This window comes from Callospermophilus lateralis, unplaced genomic scaffold (genome assembly GCF_048772815.1).
Source record: "Callospermophilus lateralis isolate mCalLat2 unplaced genomic scaffold, mCalLat2.hap1 Scaffold_205, whole genome shotgun sequence".
In the NCBI taxonomy this organism is placed as follows: Eukaryota; Metazoa; Chordata; class Mammalia; order Rodentia; family Sciuridae; genus Callospermophilus; species Callospermophilus lateralis.
In genome coordinates, this window is record NW_027513036.1 from 1893576 (window position 1) to 1913927 (window position 20352).

The window sequence follows — 20352 nt, forward strand, 5'->3', positions numbered from 1 at the left end:
ATACAGTGTCAATTTTAGGGTATTTTCCCCATTTTGTTGACTCATTTGCATAGTGTCAGAGAGATGATGTTATATTATAATATCAACTTATCTATGTTGCATGCTCACTATGTGCTAGGCACCTCAGTAAGTACCTCACACTTTATCTTCTAAGCAATACAGGTTTATTGTTACGTCCATCTTACAAATAAAGAAGCTGAGGTTGAAATAACTAGCCCACGCTGACATATCTAGAAAACAGTACAATCAACTTAAATCCAAGAAGTCCCACTCCAGAATTACACTCAGGTTCACTGTGCCAGATCAGCTCTCCATAGGCTCACACATTAACTAATTAATTCATCAGAAACATTACACACTTAATATATTCTCATCATTTTGCCAAGAGCAGGAGAAAACAAAAATGAACGGGAGGATAGCTTCCATAGTATAGAGAAAATAAACATCTGTCTCTACCATTGCTGGCCTGGACATCCTGGCAGAGAATGTACTCACCTGAAACTGGAAGGATGAATTAGAGTAACGAACAAAGTGTGGGGTTGGGAAAATAGAAACCTAGACAGATGAAATTTGGCACAAAAGTAATAGGACAAAGATCAGTCACCTCCACCTGCCCCAGGCTTTTCCTCCTGCGGGTGTGCCCTTTCCTTGACTTCGCTGGTCGGAACAATATATCCTCAACACTCATTCAAAATCATTTCTTGAGAAAATCTTTGAGATTTTCAGAGCTCAGATGGACTTTCACCCACCTTGAATCCTGTCTAGCCCTTTTTTTTTTTTAAATACACTTGATGTTGTGATTATTTTAGACCTGTTTTATTCCCTGTCCAAAGAAGACTGAAGCATCAGACAGCATTTTTCTCATCACCCTTCCTGTTGACACTTGCCATAATTCCCTTTCTTGGCTTTAACCCCAAGTATTCCCTCTGTCTGCTACACTTTTTCTTTTACCCAAGCTCTCTCTTTTTTTTTCTTCTTGCAAGTTCTCCTTTTAAAAATCACCTTCTCCAGTGAGCCTTCTTCCTAAGACTGCATCAGATGGCCCTTAAGTTTCCCATAGCATCCACCACGTTCCACTCATCATGGGTCACACGCTGAATGATCATGGTTTGTTTATCCTATTTACTCCATTTAGACCATCTGCTCCGTGAGGGTAGCATCAATGTCTGCCTGTCATGTTCATGTAGAATGGGTATATTATTATGTGTTCAACGAACAACTAGTTCATTCAAGTTGAATGCTTTCCTCTTCAAGGAGGGAGGCCCAGTTTGAAGGGTGTGGGTGGGAGAACCATGGGAGGATGACAGGATGGAGATGAGGTCCTCTTAAATAAAGGATACTATCAGGAATTCCACTACACCGATATTTTGTCTGTGTATCCCGCATTGTGACAGTTTTAACCCTTATGTTTAAGGAGGCCAGCTAGGACCTTGACAAACAGGGTACTTTCCAGATAATTTTTAGTATGTGTCATCATCTTCAAATTGAATTTCCCATCCTTTTGTTAAGGAAGTGCCTACATGACATTATCCAGGCACTGGGAGGCTAATCACTCCGGTTTAGTACTCAAACAACTGGTTGCAATTCTCCCTACTCAAGATATCCTGCAGAATGAAATAACTTTTAAACCTCAAAACTTGTCAACCAGCTGGTACGTAAAAGTGTCCTAATTCATGCCAGCCTGATTTTATTGTCTCTACAAAACGGAACACTAGTTAATTTTGCCAAACTGTAATTTTTTCTTGTATCATTACTTCTTCAGGGGAAATACCTGTCCTTTGACCAAATTTGGGGATGTGACCCAAATCAGGATTTGAATTTTGAGAAAAGTGTCACAAAATGAAAACCTTCTAGAACTCAGTAATTATCAATAGTGGTGCCATTAAAAATAGAAGTGAGACTTTGGACACATTAATTATCCTTTCTCTACCTCAATTTTCTCATTGATTAACATGCTAGTAATAACAATAGCACCTATCTTATTCTATTGATTCTTTTGACAAGTATATTAAAGATGTTAATATGGGTAGAACATTTAGAATAGGCCCAGGATTGTAGAAAGGGCTGAATAAGTGTTGTCTGTTACAGTAGAACTGTTGGAGTTCTGAAGCTGCCCTGTTTCTGTACATTAGAAGCCGGGCTGTACAAATTTTCCTTTGGGTTTCTAGCTTACTCCAATTTCCTTCCAAAGGTAAATAATTTTTAGCTGCAATTGGCCTGAGTTGGTTTGTATTACTTGCTGCCAGAAAATCCTCAAGGTTGCTTCTCTCACACACTGTAGGCCTTTTCTCCCCAAAGTGTTTATTAGACCCCAGAGAGCAATAACCATATATTATTAATGTCTACCTCATCTAGAACACCAAGAGTGGTGCTTTGTATGTAGAAATAGTCATTTCAGTGACTGCAAGACCAACTACATGAATACTACCACTGACCTCTTTCTTCAGAGCTTAACTACAAATTTTTCTCAGCAATAAAAATCAGAACTCAGAGCATCATGAAGTCCTTCAGAACCCTACCAGCAGCTGTGACCAAACGTTGAACTTCCCAGGGAGGTGGCTAGTGCAAGGGGGAGAAAGCTTTGGTGTCCTAGGGGTCTATGCTCCAGTCCCAATCCTACCTGGGGACTAAGGTACGTAATTGAGACTCATCTGCAAAATGGAGATGATTAAATGCATCGCACATCGACTTAGCAATGAGAAATCATATTACATAGCCCAGGTTAGAGGTGTCCTCAATTACTACTTATTTTTTCAAAGTGCTATTTGAAAGTGTTAGTTTTTGAACAGAAGAAAAAGGAAATTAAACTTCTAATGGAAATAAGTCATTTATAGGGATATGTCACTTGACCTCCAAATGAAATGCAAATAACTCCTGCTATTTAAGGAAAAACAATAAGTAAAGGGAACAGGGAAAATATAAAAGCTTTGGTTTCAGGCTCTTAAATGATGATATTTTATCATCAATGCAAAAATTAGATGCACTTTCTTTTTTCACCTTTATTATTGATTGAACACCTAACATATTTTATTTTCACATATATTGTTATCATACTTAGTAAGCAAGTTTTCTAAAAATTTCTGGAAGGTAAACTTTTGTTGAAAACCCAACTCCTGTCTGATTAGTTTTATAAAATCATTTTGAGAGTAGGAACATTTTGTTATAAAGTATCTATTGTCTTTTTGGCTTGTTTGCTTTTTCACTCTTTCAAAATGTTTATATTAATTATTTAATTTAAAAATTTAAATTTGTTCTAATTAATTATACATTACAGTAGAATGCACTTTGACACATCATACATAAATGGAGTATAATTTCTCATTCTCTGGGTGTACATGATGTAGAGTTACACAGGTTATATAGTCTTATATGTATATAAGGTAATAATGCCTGATTCATTCTACTATCCTTCCTTACCCTGTAAGCCCTTCTCTCCCTTCATTCCCCTCTATTTACCTATTCTAAAGCAACTCTATTCTGCCGGCCCCTCCTTTGTGAATTGGCACCTGCATATCAGAGAAAACATTTGGCCTTTGGTTTGGGGAGATTGGCTTATTTTGCTTATCATGATATTCTCCAGCTCCATCCATTTAGTGGCAAATGCCATCATTTCATTTTTAAGTCTGAGAAATATTTCATTGTGTATATATACCATATTTTCTTTATTAATTCATCTGTATGTTATCTTTAAATAATAGAAATATTATAATTACATGAGAAAAATGTGAAAAGTTAAAAACAAAGACAATTATCATTACCGTTAATGACTAATTAATTATAATTACTTACAATCACTATTCTAAAGTATTTTATTTTTATAGATTTTTCTTTTTTCATTTCATATGAAAAATTTAAATTGACGTATTTTTAAAATTTAATGCATCATAAACTCATTTTAATCTATTCTTTGCTAAGACAGTTTTCTAGCCATGGATTTTAATGTTGAATAGCTATTTGGGCTATTGATAGTGTAAGTTTGTTTTGTGGTTATTTCAGTCACTTTTATAAGTGTGCTTGTATTTTAACTTTAATGTCTGAGTTTGAAAATTTAATAATATTTAAAAGTTGTTACTGAGTATTATGACTGATAATTTGTTGGAACTTGAGTTATACATTTGCAGGCCTAGAAACAATTCCTGAAAAATTATATTTATGTTTGTGTAATGGAATATCCTGGAGATAGGGATAGTAAAAGTGTGTCTTTGGTAATGGCAGTCACTGCAAATGCTAATAGACATATAATCACCGTGTGTGGATTTCCTGTTCTTTCCCCTAGTGCCAGATTATTCCATCCGATTGAACTGGGGCAGGGAGTCTGAGGAAGGGTAGGCTTTAGTGATTCTGTCTTGAAATTATATCATAAGTAGCTTCCAGCATTTTTTTCCCTGGGGTGGGGGGTACCAGAGAATGAACTCAGGGGCACTCGACCACTGAGCCACATCCCCGGCCCTGTTTGGTATTCTATTTAGAGACAGGGTCTCACTGAGTTGCTTAGCCCTCACTTTTGCTGAGGGTGGCTTTGAACTTGTGATCCTCCTGCCTCAGCTGCTGAGCCTCTAGGATTACAGGCATGTGCTCAGCAGCTTCCAGCTTTTATTTAAAATGTTGGTTGGCATGATTTGAGGAAGAAGTTGGTAGAGACAATGGCAGCTGAAAAACCCTCACATTCCAGGGAGGATATAGGGATGGGAACAGGGAGATGGTGACTGATCATAGAGGGAATATTCCAGGAATAGGGAAGGTAGTTTTAAAGGCCTGAAGGTAAGATCCTATGAGAGCAGGATCCTATGAGACCTGCAGGACCTCCTGGGGGCTACCATTGGAAGGCTGAGATAAGAACTGCCCGGACTAGAGTGTCAGTTATAGGAGGGATCTGAAGGACTTCATCCCTCTTTCATAGTTAACTTTTGGGATGGCTCAGTGCTGACTACATAATGTTTGCTCTCATTATTTACTTGGAAAGCAATTGTTGACTACTCAATAACATGCTGAGCTCACAAAAATAAGCAAATGCGAGAGTTCTGTCCTTTTAGAAATTACGAGTTGGTCAAGAAGATGGATATTAATTAATGAAATACCACACAAATAAACATGAAATTACACATGAGGTCTTCTGAATAGGTTGAAGGGAGGACTTGATCATTTCAAGGGTCAACAAGGCTTCCTTGTGCTAGGGTCATAGCTGGTAGGGTAGTGCTTGCCTTTTATGCACAGGCCCTGGGTTTGATTTCCAGCACAGGCAAAGGAAGTCTTCCTGTCATATAGATAAGTAAAAATTGACTGAGCCATTAGGGAGAAACAGCATTCCAAATGGAATAAAGCTACCTTTGCAAAGGTTCTAGGGTGAGAATAATGAATGCTGACGACTGAAAAGGAATCATTTACCCCAGAGGGCAGAGAGAAGAATGGACTGGGAAAGTAGAATGGAACTATATTAAGAAGTTTATCAGTATCCTAAATGCAAAAGAAAAATGATGACTTAAACTGTGTGGAAAAATGACCAAATATGTGATTTATAAAGATGACTCTGACTATAGTATAGGAAATAGATTTAAAATCTGAAAGAGTCCCAGGGTGGTGGCACATGCCTGTAATCCTAGCAGCTTGGGAGGCTGAGGCAGGAGGATCAAGAGTTCAAAGCCAGCCTTAGCAACAGTGAAGTGCTAAGCAAGTCAGTGAGACTCTGTCTCTAAATCAAATACAAAAGAGGGCTGGGATATGGCTCAGTGGTTGAGTGCCTCTGAGGTCAATCCCTGGTACCAAGGGAAAAAAAAAAGAAAGAGTATCTTCTGTGTTAACCTGAGTTTAGCATCTTGGAATTGGGAGGTAGAGATGGCTGTTAAAAATTTTGGTTATATGCAGAATTATTTAGAATGTAAAATCCATAAGACCTAGTAGATTGAATATGAGAAAAATAGGTAAGTGGTTTCTTATTCTTTGATTTTTCTTTGGCTTCTTTATCATAAGATTTTTTATTTATTTTTATTGTGATAACAGGGATTAAACCCTGGCCACATCTCCAGCTCTTTTTATTTTTTATTTTGAGAGAGGGTCTTTTGATAAGTTTCTTAGGGTCTTGCTAAATTGCTGAGGCTGGCCTCCCAATTTGTGATCCTCTTGCCTCAGACTCTTGAATCTCTGGGATTACAGGCATGCAACATCATGACCAGCTATCATAAGATTTTTAATATCTATTTTATATCTTGGATCTTTGAAAAATATGTAAGTTTGAAGGTTTAAATATATACCTAAATAAGCATGAGGAGCATTACCACAACATGACTAAACTAGCTATTTCAAAAATAAGAGAAGCATTTACTTTGACATAGAATTAAATTACCATGGTCTAATGAGTCTATGTGTGAAATAAATTTTTTTATTGTTATGCTTTTTCTTGATTGTAAATATGACTGTCATATTTTCTCATTTATTTTTACTAATTTTCCACTTAAGATTATGTTTATAATATGTTAGCAAGTAGCTACATTATTTTCCCTGAACTTGAACTGTAGGTAATAAATCCATAATCTATTGTTAAAAGAATAAACAGTATGGTGCTTTTTAGTCATTGAAAGAAGATGCTTCAAATTCCTTAGAAAAAGGCCTCAATCCAACTACTTGACTTAAATAAATTAGAATCATTAAAACAATAACAAGAGCAGGTTGAGAACCAGCACTCTGATGACCCATTTAGTATTCTTTACTGAAGGAAAACTTGCCAGTTCAGTTTCGATTTAGGTTAAACTAAATCTGCCTATACTACATTGAATTGTTAAATATAATTCTTTGGAGGTAAAGGTAGATATAAAGATAAGACTCTTATTTTTATTTTAGTTTTTTTATTTTATGACTTTTAGAAAACAATGTGTTTGAATTTCAGTTAGAATGGAATAATTGCAGTATTTACATTTTGCAGTATTTACAAATTGTGTTCCTTAAAATTTCAAAGAAAATATTTAAATAGAAAATAGCAAATATTAAAATAGAAACAAAATGATTTTTATTGTTTGATTCAGATCTTAGTTCAGGTTTGTAACAAAATTTTTGCATATACTAAATGCAGATAGTTTGTGGACAAAAATAAGTGTTGAATGTTGGAGAGCCAGTGTACATTGAGAAAAAAACATACAAATAATATTTAATTACAAAATTACTTTAGAAAAAATTGACTTTGATATCTCTAGAATAGAAATATTAACACCTTTGCTTTGCGTTTATGTGCAAATGTGGCTATTACTCAAAGGACATGATCTCACAGGGACAAATTGTACAGATTTTAAAGATGCAATTCTTCTTACTTTAGAGAAATCTCTGGATTACAACAGATTCAAATAAAGAAAAATAAAATACAATTTAACAATCTGATTCTCATTGTTATTTTTATTTTTTTAGGAAAAAACAACAGCAGCAGCAGCTGATAATGCTGTTTGTGGCCCCAAAAGAAAATTGTTATTTGCTACAGCAAAGAAGAATTCAATGTTTTCACCAAATTTAATCCCAATATTACAGAATGTAATATCTCTCTCTCTCTCTCTCTCTCTCTCTCTCTCTCTCTCTCTCTCTCTCTCTTTGTATATAGGTATATATTCAGAATTAAATTTTAAATATTTTTTAATTGTTTCTATGTTTGTTTATATAAACTTTAGAACCTAATGTCAACCACGAAATAGTGATCATTAATTTCAAATATTTCTGATAAAACTACTGTATTTGTTCTGTTGATTACAACTAAATTTGAATTGAATCACAGTAACAGAGCTAAGTCCATGGGATTTGTTACTCAGCTATAATTCTCTTTTACGTCTTCCTGAGACTAGATTCTTAACAAAATTTTCATCTGAGTTATTTCAATGGAGTTCTAACTGCTCTTGGGTCTGAAGCAATTTCTTACTTAATCCATCCTATGCTGCTGGATTCCTTCCTCTATAATGTCATCTCCAGTCTTTTCACAGTTTTGCCCAAAAATTCTTCAGAGTTTCTGGTTGCATATTGTATCAGGAGCATTCATTAGGAGTATAAGTTAGACATAAGAGTTATAAAAAACAAAGCAAATAAATAAATGTTTATTTTGTAATTTCAAAAGTATATGGAATAGAGCAGTGTGGTAAGGAAAGAATGAATAACCCTATATACCACTCCAATTCAGGACATGTTTGTAGCTGTATATCTACCTGTCAATCCAAAAATACCCAACTGCGCTGTCGTCATTCGACTTGAAGATACTTATTGTTCTTCATGTACAACCTTGTAGGAAATTGTATTAAAAGATAAGAGAAGTATGCCTATTTAGCCTCCCTCTATAAAACTGGGATACTTACTAGAGTTACTTAATTAGTGATATTTAATTATTCATATTAGGTGTTATGTTTTTATTTTAATGCCTTAAGTCAGGCCCCCAACTCCTCTCTTTTGTAAGTACCAGGGATTGAACTCGAGGATATTTTACCTGGATTTTGCTAAGCAATCCACCTGTCTCAGCCTCTTAGGTTGCTGATATGTCAGGCATTGGCCACTGTGCCTGGTTCAAAACCGTTTAAGAGTCATTGTATTATGAGTGAATAAATAGATTATAGTTACCATCATTCCAGGGTACTGATTATAAGCAGAGAATCATATTTTCAGTAGTAGAAAATCTACATACGGGTCACACATAAACATATACACATGCATGGGTGTACACACACCACATACATATTCAATGATCACAAGGGCAATGTTAATAATAAAAAATTTTACAGACAGAATAATTTTTAATTTTAAAGCAGCACTCATGTGATCAGTCTAGTAATTATGATCAAAGTGGTTTACAGATTGTAGGTAATTTGGACCTAGAAAATGACTTCTTTAAAAAGAAACATGAACTATAGTTAGAAAATAATAAAGTAAAATGAACATGTGAACATTGCATAAAATGCTAAAATTTTTCTGCCATATACTTTTTCCATTTCCAAAAATCATAGGTTTCTTTAGAGTTGTTCTGATTTTCTACAGATAGGAGTGCACTTTTAATTGTCCTTCTGGATAAAGGAACCCAAATTGGACCTATGTGTTTATTCATGGAGTTCTTCCTTTGACTCTTTTGTCTGGTCATCAATTGTTTGTTCTTTGAGTAGTTAATACTGTGCTCTTGCAAGGCAACTCTGCACCAGGTCAGTTAGAAAATAACACAAAAAATGGGTAAAATGGTATCCTGCCACTTTAAGTATTCCAGAAATGCAACCCAAGACCACATCTTGTTTGGCAGTAAGCTTTGATGCAGGAAGTCATAAAGCCATAAAACTGGTAATACAGAACTCAGTAGTCATAAAGTCATATTCTATAAATTTAGAAATACATGGAAGAATTCTGTCAGAAAGTCCTGTTGCTCCAGGTTGGGTACATATATGCAAGACAACATTCAGTGATTTGCTAAGGGTGAAATGCCACTAATTTAAGTGATCAGACTGCATCTTCTGAATATGGGAGTTTTTAAAAATCACAACTCTTTAAAATATGGCAACATTGATCCAAGTATTTCTCCCCCTTATAATTCAATCTGTTTCTAATAGCCATGATCCTAGTTTCACACTATTGCCTTTGTTTCTTTCCGTGGTGGATGCCACAGGCCACTCCAGGGACGCCAGGCTGCAGAGACACATGGAGAACGTCTGCTGACGTCTGCCCTTGGCTCTCCTTTCTTAAGATGCTTTATCTGTCAGCTGATTAGGATGGTGACTTCTAGCACCTTTTCATAAACAGTTGGTAGAAAACAGGAGATGCTGCTCTGTTCACAGTCTGGAAAACCCCTGTGTCTTCAAGAGCGCTCCCGGTAGAGCTACCGTAGTGCCCAAGCTGACGTGGAGCACTTTTGATGGTGACAGTGCACTTGCTGGTTTGCCCTCGTGTGTGACATTTAGAATATAAACTGAGGCAGGTTTGGACCTATCGAAACAAACACAGTATTAAAACAAAATTGGTAAAAATGTTGACAATTCTCCAAAAGAAAAAACCTCAGATATCAACTTCATTTTATTTCCACATATAAATAAGTGTTTAAAACCGCACAAAGAGAGGATACCCTTATGCATCTTTTAATAAAGCTTGTTAGTTGTCCTTTTTCTTACCTGCCTCATAAGCCTTGAGGACATCCTTTCCAGCATAGGAAAAGTGCAATCTGTATGCAAGAAAAAACTACAAGGAAGCAATAAATTATTTCTGTAATGACATGCTAATTAAAATTTTGCTTGTAACTCATGTAAGTGTTTGAAGCCCAGCAAATTTCTCTTTTCATTTGTGAAGGTGAAGGTAAATTGCCCAGTGACAGTGGGACATCGCTAACAAGTACAAATTGAATAACATGCTATCTTGCTCTATTAGCCCTGACTAGCATGTCTGAATTAGATATTCAGCACACTCCCCATTGTAGGCCTGATTGATAAATGCTAAGGAGAATTTGTCAAAACAACAGGGGCTACACCCAGTGGGACATCAATATGCTCCATTTAGTCACCCCCACAGCACTTCCTACATAGGATTGTCACATAAAATTAAGACTAGCCGCTAACCAGCCATCAAGCTTGTAGCAGACGTCAGGCAGCCTGTGTTCTGTATGCATATTAGTCACATGCTTAACAATTTGGGCTGTCAGGACAGAAGCATGCAGTGACCTCTGGAGCAGAGGTTGAATTTTCCAACTACACCAAAACATCATGCTCAGCTGTTCAAGATTTTAGACCATTTCCTGCCAGATCTGTGCACAGATGCTGTGCCCTAAGCTATAATCTGTGGTAGCGTTCAAATGACAAATGGCACCAGGAAGATTATTGCATTATATATTAAGTACCACAAGTCTGTAAATTATAAGTAAACTACTGTTCAGACTGTCTCCTCCAGCTTTCAAGATACTTTCCCTCTCCATTCTTTTTTTAAATAAACCTAATAAATATTGGGTGAACCAGAGATCAAAGCCCAGAGTTTGAATTAGCCATCTCCATTGCTAATTAGCTGCTTGAATATCAAACAGTTTTGGACCAGCTGTAATTTAATAAGCCATGATTGAGGTTGGCCTGATTTTATTTCCCCATTGAAAATTCTTCTCAGGTGCAAGTTTATGTGATTTTAGAATTCTTGGTGATAAGTTGTTTCTGGTATTACTCTTGAAAACATAATTAGCCATAAATACAGAGTAAAAATAATAAAAATCATCACAATCTAACAGAACATTTAGTTGTATCTGTTATCTTATTTCTGTTGCATTATATTTAAGCTCTTTACATATGAGGTTATCTGTTCATAAAATAAATACATCGGTTTAAAATAAAATGTATTCTTTGCAAAATCTCACTTTTTATTATTAACTCCTGATATATATTTAGTAACTGTAAAGTTTGTTATCCTCTATTTGATTCTACCATCGGGCATGAAAGCTAGGATAACATTTGAAAATAAATTTCTTAAACTTCCTTTTATAAACAGTAAATTAAAACATATTTTATAAGACATTAAAGAGAATATATTCGATACTTTTTGTTTTGAAAACCATATCTCTCTTGGAACACAAGCAAAATTGTTCAGACTTCAATTTTTGAAACACTAAACACTAAACATAATTGTCTGTGTACCTGGGAATTCTTGGTTTAATTCTGAGCTCCAAAGCAGAATTACCAGAGGAACATTAGAAATATATTGTTTTTGGCACTCATATAGAATTTGGTCACAAGAAATACAATAAAAAAAAGTCACTTTTAAAGAGTCTCACAGTATTTCTCTTTCCAGGACACAAAGGTAACACATTTAACTGACTACTACTATTCTGTATTTTCCGTTATGGAAGTATGCAAGAGTAAAAACTTGTTTTTTGACACTTTCTGGACTTCTTTTATGCTAGAATTAAAAAAAAAGAATTGGCTTTTTGATAGATCTTAATAATATTATTGTTTATAATTACATTATGAATTTGATTATAAGATGCTACCTAGAAAATGCTAATTTCCGTGAAAATAAAAGACATGACATTCCTTAGCATATATAAAAATTATTTTCAGAAAAATACTTATTTTTGAAAAATTAATAATCAAAAAGATGCTCATTATTTTTGTCAAGCTATAGAAAGCTGAGATGGGAGGCTGACTGTTTAGAACCTGAAACAAAGTTGCTGGTGTGGTTGGAGTGACAACCCTAACTCCTAAACAAGGAGTAGATGCCACCACGTTGCTGGAGATACATACAAAGGCATATGAGGCAAAGGAGGAACTATGCCGATGCTTTAGTAGTAGAAACCTTCTGACATCCTCTGAACAGATATAAACGTTTTCTCTTTATATGTGTGTGTGTGTGTATAAATTATAAAAATATATAATATATATTTTTTAAACACACACACACACACACATACACACACACACACACACACACACATATATATATATATATATATATATATATATATATATATATATATATATTTATGTTTTAAATTGAGAACTATGTCAGTGACAGGGGATTTAACTAGAGGCAGCAACCAACTTTGCTTTTAAGAAATGGCCACTTTAAATTCTTTAGTAATTTTTAGTTTTAAAAATTTAGGTGATGATGAATTTTATAAATTCCCCTTTCTCTCTGTTACATCCTCCAATCTTCCAGTTTGAACAGAAAAACAAAGGACAGCAGGGTCCTTTGCCTCAGGCAATAGTCTGCTGATGGGTATTGTAGCAGCTGAATTGCTCCCCATTCACATTCTAAACCCTCTCTCCTAATTGTCTTCAGTATCATCAGTGTCACTAGCTGAGACCACAGACACAATTCTACAGCCCTTAGGAGCACTATTGCCTTGGCTTTTTCTCCTGGGGCTTGCTTCTTGCCGTGGTGCAATCTGTGGAGCCACTTAGCACAGGATCTTTGTTGACTGATAACAGGTACCAGATGATGCATCCAGACCTCTATGCTAGTTTTATGCCCTTCTGGCTGGTGGGCCTGCCACTGGGGTGTGTGTGCACAGATGTCAGAGAATAGAGGACGCTTCTCCTGCCATTTTCATGAAAGAGCTTCAGGTTGTTGGGAATGAACTCAATATTATGATTGCAAAAATCCGATGTCCAAGAGAAATAATGTTATCCTTGTTCTTTTTGGCACTGTGTATTATTTGTTAAACATATCCCAGAATTCTCAGTAAGCATATTTATATGTCTATATCATGGTGATACTTGAGGAAATACATGAGATTACCTTCTGATTCCTTGACTTTAAATATTCTTTCCTAGCAATTTCTAAAAACAAAATTAAGGGAAAATTAATCATATTAACAAATTACAAGGATTTGGAAAAAACTGTGCCCAAGTGACTATTTTATATAATAAGAATTTTTATTAATGACAATATGGTTCTTTTGGTAAAACAAAAATACAATTTTTCCCATAAATTTATATAGAATATTTTTTCCTTATGGTAAAATTTATATTAAATTGAAGTTCATCCACAAAAATACATATATAAACACAACTTGAGGAAAATTGCAATAATTATGTAATTAGTACACACACATACAGATCCTAAAAAGCAAATTATATATATGTAATAAAATTAATTTCTCATATTGTATGTATATCACTCACATTTGTTTGACAATACAGATCATGTTATAGGCATGAATGTTTTCTAAAGCTGAGCTTCAATGATTTCAGTTATTAGCTATACATTCCTTGTTAGGATTCTTTTATTAATTACTGTCTTTTCCCATGTGATTATAAACTCTATGAGAGAAAGTTCATATCACTTTTCTAACCACAGTGTCTGTCAAAAAATGTCTGGCTCATTTTAAGACTATCATTAAGTGTTGATCAAATGAATTAATATATACACAAGTGAATAAATGAATTAATTTGTGAATAAATAAATATATAAGATTACTTGAAGAAGTTTTTGGCTCTTTAAATGCAAGCACTGAACAGGAAGCCCAACATAAAATGTAGATACCCAAAATGTTGATGTGGTTCATAGAGCATGCTGTAATTGAAGTACCATGTAGCCGCCAAATCCTTAAAATTTTAAAGCAGTTCCAAGGCTTGGATCCCATCCATTTCTGAGAAAATTCTCATTTTAACTGAGCTGTTAAAACCATAGAACAAAATAAGAAAATTTTCAGTATGACCTTTCCTGAGGAGGGATTCTGATTATTCACTCTCTTTACTGTTCTTAGGGAATGTCAATTCAGTTAGAATACCTTTTAAGAATTAGGGTTAAAAAATTGGGTTTTTTTTTTCAAGTATTTATCTTTTCAAAATATGAAAGAAAGCATTTCCAATAAGATAAATACAGTGAGATATAAATACAGTAAGATATGCAATTCTTACATTTTTAAACAGAGTGATACTGGTAATGGCTTTCCTTTCTTTCCCACCATTTAACCCAGAGTAGACAAGCTTCCATTTCTCTCTTTTCCTGGTTCTACAATGATTTGCTTTACAGACTGGATTACAAAAGTACTTTTTGCTCAAGATATCCCCTGAGAACCACCCAAGACCTTTCACTGCTGCAAATGGTAACAGATTGTGACTTTAGTGTGTTCCTGCTTAAAGCATTGAGTATTTATAAAACAAAAGTGATCTCTATCCTGCAGTCCATATGGTAATGAAATAAACCATGTGAAATTATGAATTTATTTCAAAAGCTTTTTCAAAATACAGTTCATTCCAATGAAATCTGTGTGTTTATGTGTGTGAGTTCTCCCCTCCAGAATACCTTTAAGTGTATGCCCTGGACCATCATGGCTGTTCTCCTGTGAAATGCAACACAGCTGGAAAATGCTAATTTATCTTATTCTGCATGTGGCAAGAAATATTTCCAGGGTCTTAATACTTTTCTGATAAAACATAATTATCAAATATTCTATTCTTGTAAGTATGAGTTTAAAATGATTTTAATCTTAAGCTAGTAAATGTTCTGTATAGAAGTGATATATTATGATATTGCCTTTATAGTGTATTTATTTTCAGTCATAACATATATTTAAAATGAAAACATATTTATTACTATCAAGTCTCTACTTACAATTCAAATATTTTCAAAAGTATTAGAAAGTGTTCCAATACATTTTACTAAAAATAAAGGTAAATTTTACTTTATACACAAATTGATTTCATATTGTAAAAAGTAGTGAAGAAGTAGGTGAGAATTTTGATTTCTACTGTAGGTACCAAATTAAATAATTCAGTTCCAAAATATAATTAAAACTGGAATTCATATTCAATTTTATATTGATCAAATTGAGATAATTATGCTATATTCTCTTCATTTTTATTATTTGTTTTATCATCTATATGGTAAAGAAAAATCCTTATAGTCTCCAAAATATCACTCTTATGTTACTATCAATAAAATAAAATCTGAGGTTTCTTTTTTTAATTCTTCTTATAAGTTTTGTATTTTATCCAATCTTGCTACTGTCAGAATTTTGATCACCTGAAAGCCTATAGTTAATTTTAGAAACTCCCTCCTTTCTAACTACTCTGGGACTTCTTAACAGTCCATTAGTTAAAAGCATTGAAGATAATTCCTTCACAGCTGCTCTCAAGCCCATCTCTTCTGCGAGTTCCTACTCTCACCACTCCATGCCAGGTCCTTGTCACTCCCCACCTAAATTTCTTTTCAGCATCTTCCTAAATGTTCCTTTTGGATATTGTCTCCCAATCTCAGATTACTCTGAGAACACAATATTACCTGTTTAAAAAATTGCTAATTTTATTATAAATTTCATCAGAAGTATTTTTCCTTTTTTATTAATTAAATTTATTTTTAAGTAACACATAACACATTTATACATATTGATGGGGTACCACGTGATGCTTCAATACATGTATAAATTGGATAGTGTTTAAATCAAGTTAAACGTATCTGTCTCCTCAAACATTTATTTCTTTATGTTGATGGCTACTCAGTACTAGCAAGGTAACTCTGAACTGCTTTACTAGCATTCAGTGCTCTTGATCTTATTTCAACCTCTTTTCCCTTCATTATCTTCCACTTGTCAATCAAATTGGACTACTCCACTTGCAATGCTCTGAATATTGTACTCCAGTATTCCTTCCAATACTATCATTATTTCTCACACTTACAAAGACCTTCTCATTTCTAAACACATGGGAACCCTGCCTCTCACGTCAGCCTTCATAATTTCCCTAACCTTCAGTGTTCTTAGCCCTAGTGTCCTTCTTTCTAGCAATCACTTAGCACTTGTACTACATTTAATTTTATTGTTATCATTTATAATTACATATACATGTAATTTTGTATATATATGTGTGCACGCACACACACACACACACACACACACACACACACACCCCTTTTGGCTTTACACAGTCTCCACAAGTTTTAAAAGCTGGGTCTCCGTTTTCTCTTTTTCCACAGTGTTTTGGCAAATTCCCTATAACACTTTCAGGTAGAATGAAGAAGCAGCTACTTACAAAGTTTAAAGTATTTCAAGGTAAAACAGTTTACTAGACAGAACCAAACATTCCAAGCTCATTAGTAAAGTAATCATTTTAAATACATATTAGGTACCAAATATACTTCCTTTCATATGGAGGATATTTAGGTTCAATAAAAAAATAGGATAACTGAAGTTTAACCCCTAATCAAAAAATTTCTTTATTAAAAAGCAATGCCCTCAGGAAGTGTAATAGATTTTCAAGCATATGAGTTTATCAGGATGAACCTAACTACTATATATAACTATAAATTCTTTTTCTAATAAAAAAAGAAAGGAAATGCTCAAGTACATGTCTTTTATAAAAATGTTTCTAAAAGAAAAGAGAAAATCATATTTGTATATATTCAAGAATTGTCCAAAAAATAAAAAGAGACCATATGAATCTTGTATATTTTATTCAGAGGTAGTAGAGTGGCCTGCATATAATGTAGATTCAAAGTAAAATTTTTTTGTGGGGGGTAGGTACTGTGGATTGAACTCAGGAGCACTCAGCCACTGAGCCACATCCCCAGCCCTATTTTGTATTTTATTTAGAGACAGGGTCTCACTGAGTTGCTTAGAGCCTTGTTTTTTGCTGAGGCTGGCTTTGAACTCATGACCCTCTTGTCTCAGCCTTTTATCTAGACATAAAGTAAAATATAAATGACCAAGATATCACAAACTTATGGTCAGAATCTTTGCAGGTAATTCAGCTCTCTCCAATATAATAGTATTTTTAAACACATAGCCAACATAATTTCATTATGAGTAATTATAATAAATGGCAATTTAAAAAATAAATATCATATCGGATTCTATAGGCAACACTTTGCAAGAAACTTCGTCTTCACACTTTCTACCCAAAACTCAGCTGCTATGAGAAAGTTTGTAAACTTTTTGTATTTTCCTTGTCATTTTTAAAAAATAGTTGTATATGAACACGTGCTTTTGTTTTATTTTTAATTTTTATGTGGTGCTAAGGATTGAACCCAGTGTCTCACACATGCTAAACAAGCTCTCTGCCACTGAGCTACAGCCCCAGCCCTTCCTTGTCTTTTGAAGAGTCTTAAAAATCTAAAATATGCTTCTCATTTTGCTAATCTGTGCTGAGAAACACTAAACACTTAGCAGAAAGTCATTGGAAAACTTGTTTGTATCTGAAGAAGAAGGGATGCTTGGGGTTGGTCTGTCCCCTTACATGATATGAACAAATACAATTTATAAACTTTATTATTCTGATCACTGAGGAGTTTGACACTATTGAGTAAATAATTTTCAAATCTCCTTGATTTCTAAAATCTCCCTAAGAGGCCTATGAGACCAGCTAATTAGTTTATTGCACAGTTGAGAAATTTGATCTCCAAATTTATCACATAGATTTCCTCTGTTGCATAATCACAAATAAACATGTCATCCTATTCAGCTTGCAAATGTGTGCTTCTACTACAATTTGTAGGTGTGTTCTTACCTCTAAAGGGAGGGCAATTTGTAGGTGTGTTCTTACCGCTAAAGTCAGGACAAAGAGAAAAGCAAATGAATTCTTTAATGATGAGGAATGCAAGCATCATCTTTGATTAAGAGGAACATTAAAAGGTACTAAAGAAATCCCAAAATTATATTTTGAGCTTTATCAAATATATTTAAGTAGAAATATCTAATACTTATTATTAGGTACAATATTCAATGTAGTTGAATGTGTTCTGTAAGTGCTATGTAAAACATGTAACTTACGTATATACATTTTTGTTTTAATACATGTTACACAAATATGTGGTGTGATATATTTAACTATTATAGGTATTCAACTATCTATCTATCTATTTATCTATCTATCTACCTACTTATCTATCTATCTATCAGATAATTTCCCATCTAGGGCTGAAATAAAAACAAAGGCAATACAAGTATTTTTAACTTGGGATCCAGAGTAACACCTTTGTTAACAGAGCTATCCTTACTTTCTGGCACATGTACTATGCAATTTGCTTTTGAGTAAAATTTTACAAAATAAGTTGATTTTTTTTGTTTTGAAATTTTTCTCACCAATTTTAGGTTATTTAGCACTATCAACTTAGTTCATGCACCTGGTCACTATATTTGCTTCTGAAACACATTTTACTGTTATCAATAAAATTGATACTCTTTGAGAATAAAGTATTCATTCTTTGAAAATTGTCTCATCATCATTCTGAGTCATCAAAAGAATTTCAAAAATATTTGACAACAGATAGCATCATCACTGGAAAAAACGTTTCTTTTTTCAAAGATCAATTATTCCAGCTTCCTTGACAAAAAGAAACTTGTTTAATATAACATATCTGCTATATATGTATATGTGTGTGTGTTGTGTCTATGAACTCATAAAAGCAGTCAAAAACTACTTTAGTTTACAAGATTAATAACATTGCCCAATGCCATTATTTTGTTGTTTGGGGGGGGAATGCTCTAATTTTATGTTATTATTTACTAATCAGTTATTATAAAAAGTAATAGATATTGTTATAAAGTATGATGAATCCCTCAAACTACATGTAGTATTTATTTATTTTATAATCTGTTATCTGATCTTGATAATCTGAGTGATCTAAAACATAATATAGACTAAGCTCAGTTTTATATTAGTTATATATCATTGAGATTGTTTTCTTATTTGGGAAATGTATAATCTTTAGTGTTATATGGTTTTTAACTATAAGATATATTTTTAATTTATGGTTATATAATTTTAAACAGTATGTATATTCAATCCAGAAAGAATAAATTCAATATAAAATTCAGTAACAAAATCACATTTTCACCAATGGTGACAATAAACTAACAACCAAAAGTACTTTCCATCTTTGAAGTGTGACATACTATCTGTTCAGAAAATATTTTATGATATATTTTTGTCCTGACCAGACTCTTCACACACAAATTACATATTTTTGCCCTAAGGAAGATCTACTGTGGTGGGTAGAAAAATTAACTGAATGTAATGAGGGGATCATATCCTTAAAAGAAGTATCATTTTTGAAAAATATAGTGGAATCACACTGGTTGGCTTTTTCTGTGAATGGGTTAAAATTTACACCACCACTTTGGAGATCTGTTTAAGAGCATGTGGGTTAAACACACTGAGTCTCCATCCTAAACACAGTAAGGCAGCTACAAGTCAAACATAATGACAGTGCTGATTAATTAGATACTCCTACCCCCAGCACTTCAGAGTGATTTATGAAGACACATCTCTAGTCTGATCCATTGTGCTGACTGGATTAATGGAGTGAGCTAGAAAAATTCACTGGCAACAGTATCTGGCAGCACAGCAAAACATTAACCCTTGGAGTTTTCATATCTATCCTATTGACAGAATATTAATTATGACAAAACATTCTTGTCTCACCTAATTATCTTTTGATAGCTTGGTTTACATTTGATAAATAAATACAGATGTATATATTGTGTTGAATATTTGGATATATTGAAATTCTGTGCATTAGAAAGAAATTGGTTATAAACATTTAAGAATAACACAGTTAGATTAAACCATGTATCCATTATGGAAAGGAAGCTAGGTCAGCATATCTTTTTCCTCTTAACCATAGGCTTAGAAACATAGACTTCTTACAGAATAAAGAGAAGACAAAAATTCTTTTGTAAACAAAAATATTCCCACCACATTAAGTAATTATCATTGTGGAGGTTGCCTTGTGGTGTTGAATTCTGCAATAAATAGCAACTCTTCTTGGGGAGAAAAAAATACATCATTGACATATAAGTAATTAAATTAGAACTATTCTGAAGTGTGCTTAATCAGAAGTGAGCATATTAGCACATAAATTACTGCTAGTGTATATGAATGAAGTATCATATATTATCTGAATCTCAAAATTAAAAAGCTTCATGGGGTTATTTCTGCACAGTTT